This window comes from Protopterus annectens, chromosome 7.part0 (genome assembly GCF_019279795.1).
Source record: "Protopterus annectens isolate FY-2018-M chromosome 7.part0, PAN1.0, whole genome shotgun sequence".
NCBI classification, from domain to species: domain Eukaryota; kingdom Metazoa; phylum Chordata; order Ceratodontiformes; family Protopteridae; genus Protopterus; species Protopterus annectens.
The window spans coordinates 1,733,836,403-1,733,853,849 of record NC_056739.1 but is presented as its reverse complement, the minus strand read 5'-3'; the positions used below and the strand labels follow the sequence as shown (position 1 = coordinate 1,733,853,849).

Sequence of the window (17,447 nt, the reverse complement as noted above, 5' to 3'; positions counted from 1 at the left end):
AGGAATATCTAGCCATAGTGTGGGCACTGCAGAAACTTCAGCCGTATCTGCATGGAAGAAAAATCATGGTAGTGACAGATCACAACCCCCTAACATGGTTAAACAAAGCCAGCCAGCAAAATGCCAAGTTGTTAAGATGGACCCTATGGTTGCAAGTATATGATATGTCAGTGCAGCACCGCAGTGGGATTAGCAATGCCAATGCAGATGGGCTCTCAAGACAGGGAATGGGGTAAGGTATACTCAAATAGACCTAACCATCTCAAGCAATGTTTCTCAGGGGTCACTTGAAAAACAAGCTTGAGTTTTTTCCAGGGAGGGAGATGTGTGAAGATAGGTAAAGGCTGCCAGACTAGCCAGATAGAATTCCGTAGATAATTCTGTCATTTGTAAATATTAATATAAGCCACAGGCTTGTTCTCTTAAATGGTAAAAAATGCTGTTAGATGTGGAACTGCAAAAATTTAACAACAGTGCACTCTGCTGTAAGAAAGCTAAGTCAAGCATTTTATGACTGTCTTTGATGTCAGAATTCAGAGCCGATATGTCTAGAGGGAGGCATCCTGCCTATTGTTTTAAGACCAGAGTTAATGACTAGAATTTGCATGTATAAATGTCCTTTATTACAATGGTTTCTGACCAGATGTAAAGAATGTAAATGTAGTTTCTGTTAGCCTAGGAACATCAGAGAAGTGTGAAATGAATGATGTCATGTGAATCAGCTCTGTATTATCAATTTAAAGAGAGAGAATCAGAGAGCTCAGAGCATTTTGTCTTGAGAATATCCAACATCACCAGCACTGCCTGTTTCTATATGTAAGTTATTTAGAACTGTGTTTTCTCTTAGGTATAGCTAGGAAATAGGAGGATTAGACTAGTTTGTTTTTCTGTGGTGTCAGAACTTTTCTACAGTATTATTTTAAGTATTTCTCTGTGATCTCTAAATTCTTGACTAGCACTTTGTTGTAAGATGTGTTGTTTTGTGTTTTTATTATTTATTATTACATATTTTTAAACCTTTCAACTGTGGCTGTTTTATGTAGAGTTAATTTAAGCTCTAGAGTACATTGCATGTGCTCTAATAAGTCTTGACTTCAGTCACACTTATCATTTGGATAATACTATTGCACAGTAATAATTGTACACCCTTTCAGAAAGGCTTTTGAGTAGCTGATATTAGTGAGTGGTGGCAGCTGGTGCTACCTTTTAAAATGGGCAGAAAAGTGGCACAGCTGGAGAACCTTTTACCAGCCTACCCCAGGAGTGTCTGTGTGGTTGTATATAACTCTTATCTCAAAGTGTGTGTGTGTGTGTGTGTGTGTGTGTGTGTGTGTGTGTGTGTGTGTGTGTGTGTGTGTGTGTGTGTGTACAGTATTATTTTAAGTATTTCTCTGTGATCTCTGAACTCTTGACTAGCACTGTGTTGTAAGAAGTATTGTCTTGTGTTTTTATTATTTATTATTAAATATTTTTAAACCTTTCAACTGTGGCTGTTTTATGTAGAGTTAATTTAAGCTTTAGAGTACATTGCATGTATATAATGATACTGTACCAAGTCACTCTAATAAGCCTTGAGTGTTCAGTCACACTTACCATTTGGATAATAATATTGCACAGTAATAATTGGACGCCCTTTCAGAAGAGCCTTTGAGTAGCTGATATTAGTGGGTGGTAGCAGCTGGTACTACCTTTTAGACTGTTCAGAAAAGGGGCACAGCTGGAGAACTTGTGCCAACCTTCCCCAGGATTGTCTGTGTGGTTATATATAACTCTTCTCTCAAAGTGTGTGTGTCAGCTATTTGGGTGGGGACATGAAGCACTGGTTGGACAGAGAGGGTGCTGGAGGTTTTACCTTGCCCACTAGGCTGAGATCTGGACCCTATAGCTGTGTCAGTGGGGACCTGGAAAGAAAGGGAGAAACCAGCCTCAGACTGACTGTGATCTTTTAAGGGAAATTGTACTTTACTGTGTGTATTTATTTTCCTTTCCCTATATGAATGCCCCCTCACTGGTGTTAGTGATGAGAATTGAGGCTCCTTTATTGCTGGGCCAGGGCATGGGTGTCATAGTCATCATTATTGTTTTGTCTTGCTTTTAATCCATTAAGCTGTTTACTCAACAGCCTAGGGCACGATTTTAGTTTGACTCCAAGAAAATCATCAAGTGAAAGGATATCTTGCCTACTTTTTGTGGATGGCTTGAAACTAAATAGTTCATCAGAAAAATACCTGAAAGAGCAACTACAAGTAGTTAAAGCCTTCTCAGATGACAAAGGAATGTCATTTGGTCTTGACAAAAATGTGTAAAAGCAACATTTATGGGAGGAAAATTGAAGACTCCAGAAAATATAAAACTTGGGGAGGAATCTGATATAAAAGGTTTGGAACAAGAAGGAGTGTACGAATACCATAAAACAGACGAAGAGGCAACAATTCAACATGAAAAAGTAAGAACAAAGTTCAATAAAGAATATTTTAGAAGACTAAAATTAATACTGAAAGCAGCTTTAACATCTAGGAATAAAGTTCAAGCTATAAATCAACTTGCCCTTTCTCTTTCAACTTATAGCCTTGGGGTGATTGACTGGCCACAAAAAGAGCTGGATAAGTTTGATAGGAAAACAAGAAAATGGCTCCATGCCCATGAAATGGTATATAAGAATCAATGTTTGCCGTGTTCATACATCTCTCAGTCTGAAGCGGCATGGGCCTCCTTGAAACTGACTATATATATATATATATATATATATATATATATATATATATATATATATATATATATATATATATATATATATATATTGACCCCATTCCAGGATATAATTAAAGTTTATGAAATTAGTATTGTTTTAGTCTTTGATGTTAGCCAAAAGTCCTCTTCGCAGCACCCACAATGTGCCCAGAACTGACTCCTTCTGCAATTCATATGGAATTACTTGTATTGGTAGCCTATCTAAATATGACTGTAGATTATTTTTTATTAGACACATTGATCCTACTACGATTTTAAATGTCTGGGTATCTTTCTTTCATATTGCTCATGTTTCTGCCTACAAATCCTGATATTTTATGACTTCCTGTCTCTCTGTATGAGGCACTGTAATCACTGGGTGTAGCAGTTTTGATGTTCAATGCTACTTTTGTCTTTTTTCATGGACTACTATATCATGTTTTCTCACATATAGTTTTTGAATTGTTGGTAATGGGGGATCCCATCACTAGACTTTGTAAACCAATGTGTATGTAGTCCACTATCCTGGGATGCCAATATTAACCTTTCATACTTTGGTTTCAACCCACCTCTCCTTAACCATTGCTGGGTCAAATCCTGATCAACATGAAGTTGTCACAGGAGATCTCAGTACTTGCCACTGTATTTATGGATTTTCCACATTTTTTTCCTTCTCATTTTATTCTTCTCCTTATATTCTTTCTTTTGTTTTTTGGCACATTCATTTGGTGCCTCATTTTTGTCTGCTTCTGGTTTGATTTCCATTCCCACTTGCCAGCTGAATACTTCTGCTAAACTAAGCAGGGATGTCATATTAGACTTCCTCTTCTTATGTTTGTACTACAGGAGTCACTTTTTTTAATTTCTCTGAATCTTTTGGGTTTCTAATAACATGATGGTGGGAATGGACCCCATTCTTAAGTCAAAGTATGATTAAAGTTCATGAAATTAGTTTTGTTTCAATCTTTGATGTCAGCCAGAAGTGCTCTATGCAGCACCTGCAATGTGCCCGGTAATGACTCCTTCTGCAATTCGTAAGGAGTTATATGTATTGGTAACATATCTAAATATAATTGTAGATTATTTTTATAAGGCCCATTGCTCCTACTACTATTGGAACTATCTTGTTATCTTTATTTCCACATTGCTCTCGTTTTCGCATGTAAATCCTGATATTTTATGACTTTGTGTCTCTCTGTACACAATACACTGTAGTCAGTGGGTGTAGCAATTTCAATGATCGATGTTACTTTTTTCTTCTTTTCATGGACCACTATATCTGGTTTTCTTGCATCTATCTTTTGAACTGTTGGTAATGGGTGATCCCATGTGATATAGACTTCATCATTTTCTATGATGCTTTGTAGCTTATTTTTCCAGTGTTTTTCAGCTACTTGAATATTATAATGTTTGCACAACCCCCAATGCAACAGTCTTGCCACATTATTATGCCTTTCAGTATACAGTCCTTCTGCCATTAGTATATTACAACCAGCAACAAGGTGTGCAACTGTTTTCAATTCTGTTTTACAAAACCTGCATTTGTCTGTTTTAACCACATGTTCAATGGACTTTGTAAACCAACGTGTACGTTGTGCACTATCTTCGGTCTCCAATATTAACCTTTCATCTTTTGGTTTGAATTCGCCTCTCCTTAACCATTCCTGCATTTGATCCTGATCAACATGAGGTTGTTCTAGGAGTTTTTTTATACTTGCAATTATATTTATGCATTTTCCACATTTCATGCCTTCTCATCTGATCCTTCACTTTTATCCTTTCTTTAATTTTTCTTGGCACATCCAGTTGCTACCTGATTTTTATCTACTTCTGGTTTAATTTCCATTCCCGCTTGATGCAAATATGCTTCTGCTAGACTAAGCAGGGAAGTTATCTTAGATTTATTCTCCTCATGTTTCAAAACATTCACTATGTTTGGCTCTTGTGCGGTCAACAGATACGTATGCAGTCCCACAATTGCAGATCTATACATGTAATCAAGTTCAAAGAGGCCTGTACTTCTTTTGAACTGGAAATAAATAATCTTGGTATGCACTGATTTTCATAAATCATTTGATGAGGATGAAGCATCCTTCTTGTTTTCCTATCTAATCTATCCAACACCTTTTGGGGCCAGTCAGTCACTCCAAAACTGTAAGTTAGGACAGGAAGGGCAAATTGGTTTATTGCTTGAACTTTATTCCTAGATGTCAATGCTGTTTTCAGGATTAATTTAAGTCTTCTAAAATATTCCTTACTGAGTTTAATTCACATTTGTTCATGTTAGATTGTTGATCCTTCATCAATTCCCAAATATTTATACATGTCCTCTTACTCATATCACATTCTTGTCCCAAACTGACGTTTTCCTGGTGCTGCAGCTTTCCTGCTTTTAATGTTGCTTTTGCACATTTATCAAGACCAAATGACATTCTTATATCATCTGAAAAAATTTTGACAACTTGCAGTTGTGTTTTCAGTTCCTTTTCTGATAAGCTGTACAGTTTTAAATCATCGACAGAGAAGATGAAAAGTCTTTACACTTTGTTGCTTTCTGGGAGCCAAATTATAGCCGTGAGCTAATCTGAAGGCAGACAGCTTAATGGGTTAAGGGCAATGCAAAACAGCAGTGGTGACAGAGAGTCACCATGAAACATTACCCTTTGGAATTTTATCCCTGGAATAATAATTTGTCCTTCGCAGTTAAGCCATGAGAAAGAACAAATTATTATCCCTGGATAATTTGTCCTTTATAATGGTTTAACTGTGAAGTGGTTTGCCACTTTCATGGCTGTTGTGATGTAGTTTATCAGTGTAGGATGTTTTTTATACATTTGTAAGCACTCTTTTATCCATGAATGTGGGATACTGTCAATTTTTTTTGTAGTCTATCCATGCCATACTTAGATTCTTCCCCTTTTTACAGTTCTCCACTATGACTTTATTTAACAAGTGATCCTTTGTTCCATATGACTTTCATTACCCTTTTGTTCTTTTGCCATAACTGAGTTTTCTTCTAAATGACTACAAACTCTGTCAGCATCAATTCCAGGGTATAGTTCATACATTGTCAGAAAGCAAGTTATTGGTCTATAGATTTTAGGGCAGCTTGCAGGTTCACTCTTAAGTAGGAGCATTGTTTTTCCTGTTAGCCAGGCTGGTGTCTGTTCGGGGTGTGCATATAAATAGTTCTTACTCATGGCTAAATCTTCATACAAAGATGCTAATACTTTTAGCCAGAAGTTAGTTATTGCATCTAGGCCTGGGATTTTCCAATTAAAGGCTTTTCTTAACTTTGTTTCAGTCTCTCTCTGGCCATTACTTCATCCCATTTCATATTCTGTACATTTGAACTTCTTATTCTTTCTTTTACTTCTACATTTAGCATCTTTGTTATGTTCCACAGGATCTCCATTAATATTTCTCCAAAATGTATCTATTTCTTCTTTTTTTGGTGGTCTTTCAATTAATTTTACCTTGTTTCCCAATTCTCTATAAAACTTTTTTGGGTCATCAATTAATTGATTATTTTGTACTTTTCCTTTATATTTATCTGTGTATTGTCTAAGTTTTTCTGCCTGTGCTGATATTTTTAATTTAGTATTTGTGATAGTGGATGATATAAATCCTGATCTGTTATAAATCTGCACATTGCTTTTATCACATCTGTCTTACTGAGTATTTTTGTTGATCTGTTCCCTCTTCTATACTCTTCTAACAGTGACACTTCTTGTCTTAATTGATTTATAGTTTTCTCTATTCAATACTTCCATGATGGCATTTGATTTATCCCCGTCCTTTCCCTTACTACCCTATGTTCTTGTGGTAGGACTTTATCTGTTATTAATTTGGCTGCACCAGTAATGTATCCTATTTACTTCTGTTATGGCGCATGAATCTCTATGGGCAGTCTTAATTGCTGTGTTCATTTGTTTTATCAAACTTCTAACTCTTTGGGTTTTATTGCCCTTCTGCAGTGTATTTCATTCATTGATCTTAATATGTCTATCCATCTCTATTAAATCAAGTAACTCTTCTCTTAGATCACTTTTTTCCTAAACTGAGGGCACATTCTTTGCCATTTCCAGAGGGCATTCTATAGAAAGTTCCAGAGCTTCTTCCTGTGCCACATTCTCTTCAGTTTTGCCCTGTGTCATCCATTGCTCTTTCATATGTGAAATCTCTGGCCTATTACTCCCCGACATTGACTGTGTCAGAGCTGCCACAGTTTCCTGTTCTTTCCCTTTGCTGCATAGCTCCAACTGAACCTTTGTACTGGTTTCCTGTGGGAGGCTCCAAATTATCTTCATAAGTCAACTGATTAAATGCTTTCTGCTCCACTGGTTTCTCCTTAATTTGGGTGTCCATTGCTCTATCCTGAGTTAAGTTTTCTACACCAAATCTAAATCCTTCACTTTGGAGGTAATCCATAACATCAGTTTCTATTTCTTGAACTTCTCCATTACTAATCATCTTTTCTGCTTTTCCTCTTTGTTTTCTTATTTTTGTATTGTGAAATTTTCCATATCTGGATGTCTTTGCCTGTAATTCCCTTTAAATACCTTTATTGCTGCTCTTTTTGTATTGATTAGTTTTGCTTTCTCCTTTGCATAAATATTGCACCACATTAAATCTGTTTTTCTTTCCCATGTCCATATTTCTTATAGGTTCATAGGTTCATAGGTTCATAGATTAGTACTAAGCTAACTGCCCTTGCGAGCCATTTTAAGCCTAGCCAATTATCCCTTGTGAGAATCAAACCCTGCACCTTGTGTTTGTAAGGCAAACACCTTAACCATTAGGCCACCCTCTTCTTCAGATGTCTCCTGCTCCTCTTGTTTCTCCTTACTTTGGGGACTAGCTGTTCCATCATGCTGTGATATGACCTGTGTTAGACTTTCTACAAGGTTTTTCACTTCACAAATATTCCATAACTTCAGCTTCTATTTTTTAACTTAAAATTGGCTAATCTTCTATTCTGCATTCCCTGTTTGTGATCTTATTTTTTGTGAAATTTTCCATATCTGGATGCCTTTGCCTATCTTCTTCTTCTTTCGGCTTTTCCCGGTTAGGGGTTGCCACAGCGGATCACCTGTTCACTCATGATTGGCAGCGGAGTTTTACGGTGTCGAGTTGCCAGCCCGGCGCCCAACCTTCCACAGAAGGCGCACACATGCATACACTCACACCTAGGGCTAATTTCTCTTCAAATACCTTTGGGGCTGCCTTTTTTGTGTTGATTAATTTGGCTTTCTCCTTTGCATAAATATTGCAGCATATCAGATATCTCTTTCTTTCCCATGTCCTTATTTATTTTTTATACCCTTCAAATGTCTCTAAATTTTGTTCTTTACATTTTTGCACTTCCTCAGTCACTTCTTTTTCCAAACAGTACACTGTTTCTTGGTCTATATAGTGTTTTTCTTGGCTCTATTGTATTAATGAACACATTTTTTTATTTGAAGCTTCTGAGAATTTTTCTTGTGGAAGTATTTTTTCCTCTAATTTCTCTCTTAATCTTTTTGCATATCTTTTGTCTGGAAATTCTGGGCTTCTTGCATAATAGTAACTGCACATAATTTCTTTATTGTCCTCAATAGTCCACTCTATCATTTGTATGGCTCTTTTTTGGCCTATCAGTTTTTGTGATTTTTGTGGACTGCTACTTCCTTCTACAACAGGGGAGCCATCCTCCCCATGGGCCTGGCCTAACCCCATTGTAGGAATATTTCCATGTCTTGAAGATTCTACACTGTCATTTTTTCCAGTCCTAGTACCAGTGAGCCTACCAGGATTGGGAACTTTTTTTATCCTGGGACTTGTGCACCCAGCTATCTTCTTTATTTTTAACCTACTTCTGTCCATGATATATGCTACATAAAATACAATCTATATATCAGTGTCATCTTGGTGAGAATTTGTGAAAAACGGGGTCCACCTTGTGACGGTACTCACCAAGACATGAAAATTAATTCAATTCCAGCAATACGTCTCTCCTTTTGTGGATTTTGTCATCTCCCCATTTAGACCAGAGTCACCTGTGAGACTGGACAGATGGTACTGAAGGTCCAGTATGCTACTTTTGACAGTTTATCTTCTGACTGACTTGTTCCAGTGATACTAGCTGCATCTGCCGCATCCTTCTCAGTCATAGCGTGGATACTTACCCTGCTCCTGCTGGTCCGAATTCTGCAGTTTCTAGAATACAAAATAAGTTACCTGACAGCTATGGCTGACTACACAGACTCAGTTTGTGCCTCAGCCAGTAGTGGGTGAACATGCAGTAGCCATTTGTTGCTCTTCGAATGGCTTACCTTTTTGGCATTCTCTGGTATAGTCCTTTCAGCCGCCATGAACTGGGAGTCAGCCACATCCTCTTCCACTGCTCCAGTGTCCAGACTGGGCATGGGATTACTATCTTTAATGGGACATGGAGTTTCACTGGAGGATGCTACTGCATGTATCTGTGGGAAGAGACCTCTTGAAGGGGCAACAATTCCTTTACTAACTGGTCACAGAAAATACCTGTTAAGAAAAGAAGATTAAATATTGTTCATCTGAAGCTATGGTATCTACAGTATATGTAAAGATGATTTTCTTACCTTTGCTAAGAAACTGTTACAGTCAGTCAATCTGGGTACACAGCTTGCAGTATCTGTTAAGCAGATCACTTGAAATATCCCTTAGGAAAGCAGTTTGGATGAGTAGAACATAGACAGAATGGCTTCTCTTTCTACAGACTCTAGAGCCTAATACTTTAATGCTGTGGAAATCTGTCTTAAAAACCTCATTGGAAAGTACTTTCTTTCTCTAATTGTTTTCAGGATGAATGTTATTCCCACTATAGTCAGGAGATTCTATAATATGCTGTAAATGGTTTTGCCTCGTTCATGTCTTTTTCTCCTCTAGTGCCAGCCTAGGATGAGTTATATTATGCTGTCTATAACAACCCTAATTCACAATCTTTTCTTTAGTTCCAATAGAAGTATATAGACTTTACAAAGTTTCTTAAACTGAAAAGCACTTATTTTCTCTCCTTAGTTCCTATCTTTGTGAATAGGGAGGGGAAGGTTTTGGGACAGATTTGATATTAGAATTTTTTTATTCTTTCACGTGGGTATATAAAATTCTCAACTATCAGTCCCATATATGGATGCTCATGCCTATCTGTATCACATTGATTTTGACATGCTTCTAGTATGTACAATTGTGCAGATTCGTGTCTTGGGATTCTGCTTCTGCTATTATTTGAAGAGGTATGCCTGGGTATGAATTCAGAAGTTTTCTGCTTAAATGAAATCTGAATTTTTGAATTTAGCTTTGGAGGAAAAGGTTTTATTAGTCCCATCTGCTAATCAGTCCACCAAAAATTTGATGAAAGAGGGACATTAGTTTAGGGATTTTATGATCCCCCATAACTTATAGTAGACTGAATGGTATTCATTTCTTCATTATTTGGATGACTTACTTATCTTTGCAGAGTTTTCTTCCTGATATCAAGAGTGCTTAATGGGTTTTGTTTCTGGGATTCCAGATAAACATTCAGAAATCCTCACTGAACACTTCCCACTAGACTGTCTTTTAGCATTTCTTATAGACCTTCTGCAATAAAGGTTTTTGGTGCAGAAAGTAGAGCTTCATTTGAAAAGCTGTGAGCTTCTGAATTCAGTCTTGGACTTCAGCCAGAGAGTTTTTCAAGATTTTGTGGTTCATGGCATCCATGATTCTCATGATTCCTCTTGCTAGGTAGTACTTGAGCAAGATCCTGTGGTATCAAAATAAATAAATAAATAAATAAATAAATAAGAAAAACATGCACCCAACACTTGCATCCTTCAGGGGGTTCCTATCACGTAGTCAAACCTTTACAAGTTTGAACCACATATGGTTGAGACCATACGTTCGAATTTGTAAAAGTTTGAGTGTTTGAATGGAAATCTCCATAAGTGGAGGTTTCCATTCACTTCAATGAGGTGTGATCTCGGAGTTGGTATATTTAAGTAGAGGGGGTGTGGGGGGTGCAGGGGAGTTTGCCCCCCTGCTTACAACAATTTATTTTTTGTGCATTGTATTTTTATTTTTCAGTAGTTGAAGTTTGGTAACTTCGAACACAATGGTTCGACCATTAGGTGTTCGGAGTTACTGAACTTCGACTATCTGATATAGACCCTCCTTCAGGTACCTATCTTAGGCGTTGTATGAATGAAGCTGCACTGGTGGAGTCTACAGATACAGGCAATTATGTATCCTCCCCTTTTCTCCTCAACCTCCATGTTAATCTGTATCTAGGGACTCAGCTATTATTGTTTACCTTGTTGCACAAACCTCCTCATTACCTTAAGTGAACTCACCTGCCAGGTGTTTATAGCTGACCTTAATTGTAAAAGCCTTCAAGTTCTCCATTCCCCAGATTATTTTGTGTCTTTAGGTAATTATAAAACTTTATGACATTCCCAGCTGATGTATTTTCTTGAATATCCCACCAAAATTTGATTTCCTTCTCATCCCTTGTTCTCCATCTGACTGCTAGTCTTATAAGTGGGTGTCAGGTCCTAGTGAATTGTAACCCCAAATGCATCTTAGCAGCTTCAAACTCAGTTTATTACTTCAGTAGTAAAGGATGTCTTCGGGCAGGTGGGGTCAAAGGTCCCTTGCATATAAAGCAGTTGCCAAAAGGGAATAACTAGGATGTCTGCCTGCAGGCTAGTCCAAAAGGCAAGATTGTTGGCACTGTGATGTAAACAAACATTGCAGTATAAAGCCAGCCACATACTTTGTCTGATGTAGGAGACTTGACTACCTGGTTACGTAGCTCTTTGTGGGCATATAGAATTCTTAATTTGAGTTTGACCTTTGTTTCATTTTTCCAGATAAGTTGCTTAACTAGTTTCTTTATCACTGTGAGGCACCTAACACTGACTGTAATCAGCATATGCCTTAATAAAAGTATCACCTTAAAGAAGAGCATCTGTTTTTTAACAATGATCTTTCCAGCCAGTAAAAGTCGGAGGGTTCTCCAGTCATGCTCTGGTATGTATGATTCATTCCTCAATTGTTTTAAGATGACATTGCCTATTTCCTTAATTTTGATGCTAAACAAAATGCCCAGGTATTGAGTGGGGGTACCCTAGTCCAGATAAATAAGAGAGATTGTGAGTCTGGTAGCTGCTAAACACATTTATTCACAAATTAATGTAACTTTGACATTTTCAGCAATGTGTCTTCTAATGGAGTTGCAGAACAAGCAAAATCTTTGGTTTGAATTCACTTTTTGTATTAACAATTGATTTTCACTTTGACAGCTTATTTTTATTTTGTCAGTGCCTATTTTATATATATATATATATATATATATATATATATATATATATATATATATATATATATATATATATATATATATATACACATATATGGGTCTAATTCTAAATTTCGAAATCTCACAAGTTTGAATTTCATATGGTCAAGACCATAAGATCGAACTTGTGAAAGTTTGAAATTTAAATAAAAAAATAAAAACAAAAACAATTTTTTTTTTTACCTTTTTACAAGGGGCAAGCCCCACAGCCCCCCCTCCACACCCACTGCTAATTAAATATGCCAACTCCAAGAACCCACGGGCCTATGTTAAATAAACAAACTCTTAAAATGTTGAGTACAACATACTTGAACACTTTTAAGTGAACGTTTATTTAATCAACAGCCCAGAATGTAGGAAAACAGAGTTCCGAAATATTTCAGTTGGCCAGCAGTGACATATGTGACGTATTACATCATGTAAGCTACAGCTAATGGCACCGTATGGTGCAGAAAGGGAGAATTTCCCTTTTCTGCACTGAAGTGCGGTCTCGGAGTTGGTATATATAAGTAGGGGGGGTCACCTCCACATGGGGGGGTACAGGGGGGCCTGCCCCCCTGCTTGCAATGTTCTGGTATGTTTGTCTAAATGTTTGTTTTGTTACAATGTATCGGAAGTTGCTGTAAGTTGGTTTAGTGTTCTGTAGGACCTGGGAGGGGTAGGTGGCGAAACAAAACATTTTGATATTGTGTTTTGTGATATTCTGGGCTGTCGGTTAAATAAACATTCGCTTAAAAGTGTTCAAGTATGTTGTACTTGACATTTTAAGCGTTCATTTATTTAACATAGACATGAACCCACTAAGAGGAAAATGGTAAATATACCACTCTGCACTGCACAGCAGTCTCCATTCAAATGGTTCAAGCTTTCACAAGTTCGATCTTATGGTCTTGTCCATATGAAATTCAAACTTGTGACATTTTTAAATTTAGAAGTAGACCCATATATATATGTGTGTGTGTGTGTGTGTGTGTGTCTATAATTATTTTGTTTTAGTTGAGTTGTGCATCTTGTAGTCCCATAGCTGCACAATTCACCCCCCCCAAATTAATATTTTGTCTGAGTTTGCTTCCAGATCTGAAATGACATCAAAGTCATAGAAGTCCTCAGCAGTTCCTTCAAAGCAGAGGCATTAAATAAATTGTTCACTTTTCATATACCCACTTCAGGATACTATATACTGAGACTGTTCAGTTAGTCATAATCTTTGGCACTTAAACCCTTTTTATATGTAGCTCCATCACACAGACACAAATACGTTTTGGTAATTAATAAAAAAAGACTATTTGTCGAGGTACGCCCACCCGCTGGATGGATGTTTGTGGGTAATCCAGGCACAGACATAGTTTTCACTTGATGTGTCTGAAATAACTTGTTTGGGTTCCGGCTACCAGTTTTTTGATGACTCAGAGGTTCATCTGCTGGCATAGATCTTCACTTCTGGTGATACAAGGGCAATGGCTTGGTTGTGGAGGGTTCCTTTGGAATTTGGGAGAAGAATCCTTAGCGATGTCCTTGTAACGGGAACCATCCCTCCAGTGATGAAGATGTTTTGTAATAACGAAAGCATGGATGGAAGGAGCTCACCAGCATACAGCAGGTATACTTCCACTCAGCCGTTACCTTTTTCTTTCGATTTTTTTTCAGGGTGGCTTTCAAAGTTACTAACAATTCTTTTTGTGTAAATTGCTCTTCCACATACAGTTTTGCTTATAACATAGAAAGCCGTTGTGGATTTAAGCATTTCTCCAAGGGCTGAGGAGTCAAGGTTAGGTTGGTAATTTTTTTATATACCTTCCGGAAGAAATTATGAAAGATACTGAGTATGTCCTAAAGTTTAGCTTTTTGTCTTTATGTTTTGGTGTCTAAAATGGATTTAATAACATTCTTGCTTCCTTCCTTTAACATACCATGCTATCAGCTTTCCTGGTTGTTCCTCCTGGATGCAGGCATATTAACCTACAAATTTTAGAGTCAGATTAGTATCTGCCATTGTTTTAATTTTAGATTTATTAGAACTGTGGACACACTCTCCAGCCTTCCCTTTAATTATTCCCTCAGGCTAGCCACTTCTTTTCTTTTGATAGTCGTGTCTGTCTTTATATTATTTTAACTTGTAAATTAGCAGATTTTCCCCATTTTGCTGTCATCATTGAACATTCTAAGTTTCATGTAAACTATGTATTAACAAAAGGCATATTGATGGAGTACAACTTGTCAATCAGCAGCCAATCCAAAAAAAAAAAAAAAAAACAGGAAAGAAAAAATATTGCTTTCTGCAGGGGGAGGCAAGTCACTCTGCACCACCCCATGTGCCCATGTATGGGGGGCAGTGCCCCTACACCCCCTGCTAATTATTTATACCAACACCGAGATCACAAAACAGTGGATAAAGGGCAAATTGCCCAATCCCCACTGTACCGTGATCTTGCACAAAACAGCTGATGGCATGTATGATCAGCTCATTTTCAGTCAGCTGTGTTAGTGGTATTCTGAGTTCAACAAGCTGCTGTTTGGCAGCTCGTTGTGAACCCATATATATATATATATATATATGTGTGTGTGTGTGTGTGTGTGTGTGTGTGTGTGTGTGTGTGTGTGTGTGTGTGTGTGTGTGTGTGTGTGTGTGTGTGTGTGTGTGTGTGTGTGTGTGTGTGTGTGTGTGTGTGTATGTGTGTGTGTGTGTGTGTGTGTGTGTGTGTGTGTGTGTGTGTGTGTGTGTATATCTATCTATATATAAATATCATTTGGTGCCTGGGGCAAAACCCTCATTTGCCCTCTAACACCTATAGACATATCTGTCAACTGTCCTGATTTTTGCAGAATGTCCAGATTTCTGCCTCATATTTTTCATCTGCTCCTTACAAAATTTGGTTTTTGGGCAATCTTTGGCAAATCATTAAGGATTCAAGTCAGGAAATATTGTCAGACATCTCAGTTTCAGATTTCATACCTTTCAGGAAATTCATGCCAATGAAAAACTTGTTGTTCTATCAATCTTCTACATTTATAAGAGCAATATTTAAAGAGAGGTTGAGAGGTATGCCTACAGACCAAAAAAAAGTTTTATTGAAAGTTAAAACATTTTACAGAGTTAATTATTTAACTGTCATGTAATGCATAACCAAACACAGTTTTAGCATTTTAAAGAAACCACACTTGTACTAAATTTAAAACAGAATACAGCACAATCCACATCTCTTTGCAGATATGCTTCAAATGCCAACAGCAGCATAGCAAATTATACTTTTAATAGCTTGGTAAATATGAACTGCAACACAGAAAACCATGAATTACGGCTGTGGCACAGACAGAAAAATCATGACCCAAGGGAGAAGCAGCTAAAATATACATCCTGACACTTCAAAATATATCTATAATGTATACTGCACAAAAAAAAGTGTGCACTGCAACACCACTTGTACTTGTAGTTTACATCATATTGGCAGCTTCTTGTAACATGATGTTTTAATAGCCAGTAATGGTTCAGTGAACACTGGATCATCTACACACCAATGTGTGATTTGTCTGCTAACGGCATGCCCCAGTGGCATAATAAGACATGAGACACTTGCAAAGTGTGTGTTTACTGTTTAGCAAGAGGGGTGTGCTCTACTAAACGATATAGACTCTCCCTCCGAGTGCCTTATTTCAGTTATAAAATGACCTCCAAACATAACCAAATAAAGATAAATGCAAAAAAGTGTAAGCAAGTAATCAACAGACAAAATCAAAAATTATTGGGGAAAAAAAAAAAAAAAATGGTCCCATGGATTAAATTGATTCTGACAGTATGAGTCATACTGGGTTTATCTCATACGCACAAGGTACAAGGTTTGATTCTTACATTTGGGATGAGAAATTTGGCTAGGTTTAAAATGGCCCACAAGGGTAGATAGCCCAGAACTAACCTATGGACTTATACACACAAATGAATGCACACGTGCATGCACACATGCACACACACACACACACACACACACACACACACACACACACACACACACACACACACACACACACACACACAGACACACTAATTCTTTTTAGTGCACAAAACAAACCATGCTAGGTATATAGCCAATGCTCATGCTAGTCATCATTAGAGGGAATGTTTGAGCTTAAATTAACTTAATTTTAATTAAAACACAAATTTTATAAAAGCCCAGTAATAATCCGTAATATCAATATCACCTATCCTATTTTATGATACTCTTCAGCTGAACACCAAAGAAAAAAGGTTTCTTAATGCCTACACCAATCTCTGGCTCAGACATGAAGTATAGTACTCTGAGAAGCACAATTTGTTATTCTGCAAATCTACAGTAATCGTGATTATTTCATGGTACTCTAAAGGAGACCTCAGGAAGCCTGTTAAGAATACAGAGTACAGTCTGTCTGTCTTTCGGCTTTTTCCCGGTAAGGGGTTGCCACAGTGGAACTCTGGTCCGCTAATGATTGGCAGTAGATTTTTATGAAATGCTGAGGTGCCAGCTTGACGTCCAACCTTCAACGAAGGCACGCCCATTTACGCATGCATGTCTTTCGAACGCTACCCAACCACGGGGAGGACATGCACACTCCACACAGAAGGCACTCCCAAGCCAAGCCGAGAATCGAACGGGAGAACCTCTTGCTGTGAGGTAACAACGCTACCACCGTACCACTGCAAGGCCTCATTTTTTGATTGATTTTTTTTCCTTAGTTCACCTAGGCAACAAACAGACTTTCAGAATATTAAGTAACATGTGCTAAATTCTTAGCCTTGGCCATACCTCTCAACTGTCCAGATTTTTGCAGAATGTCCACTTTTTCACCTCATAAAATTTGTGCCTTTCTGGCAAATCATTGAGGATTGAACTCATTAAATAATAACATACATTTATGTTTCAAACTTCATTCCCTTCAGTAAATGTATTCTAATACAAATCCTGTTATTCTAGCAACTTTCCAAGTTTAAACTTTATAAGTGCATTATTTAAAGCCTGTCGCTGTTTTGGGGCCTTTGACCCTATTATTTTAGGCTTTGTCCAGATTTCCTGTGCTAAGAAGTTGAGAAGTATGCCCCCTGACACTACTTTCACGAGAAGCAGATACATATGGTACTTTTTCAGTAACCAAGAAATGACAAGTAATATAAATTTGGAGGGTGTGGATGACTCACCCCAACATTGGGAATGCAGGGGAGCCTGTCACCCCCCATAAAACACTTACATTTCAGTGAGCCTGGATCATCACGCGTTTTAATCTTCGGTAAGTCATAGTGGAGGTGATTACTATATCCTTGTTTAAAAATGAAGAAGAATATACATTAAAATTATGCTTGGCTTTGCTGCACTGTTGCCTTTCTGCAGTGTAG

General features: G+C 37.5%; 1 pseudogene; it reads right to left on the bottom strand.

Moving 5' to 3' along the window:
• The window catches only part of LOC122806189, a 58,606-nt pseudogene that overhangs the window by 36,829 nt on the left and 4,330 nt on the right, over positions 1-17,447 (bottom strand).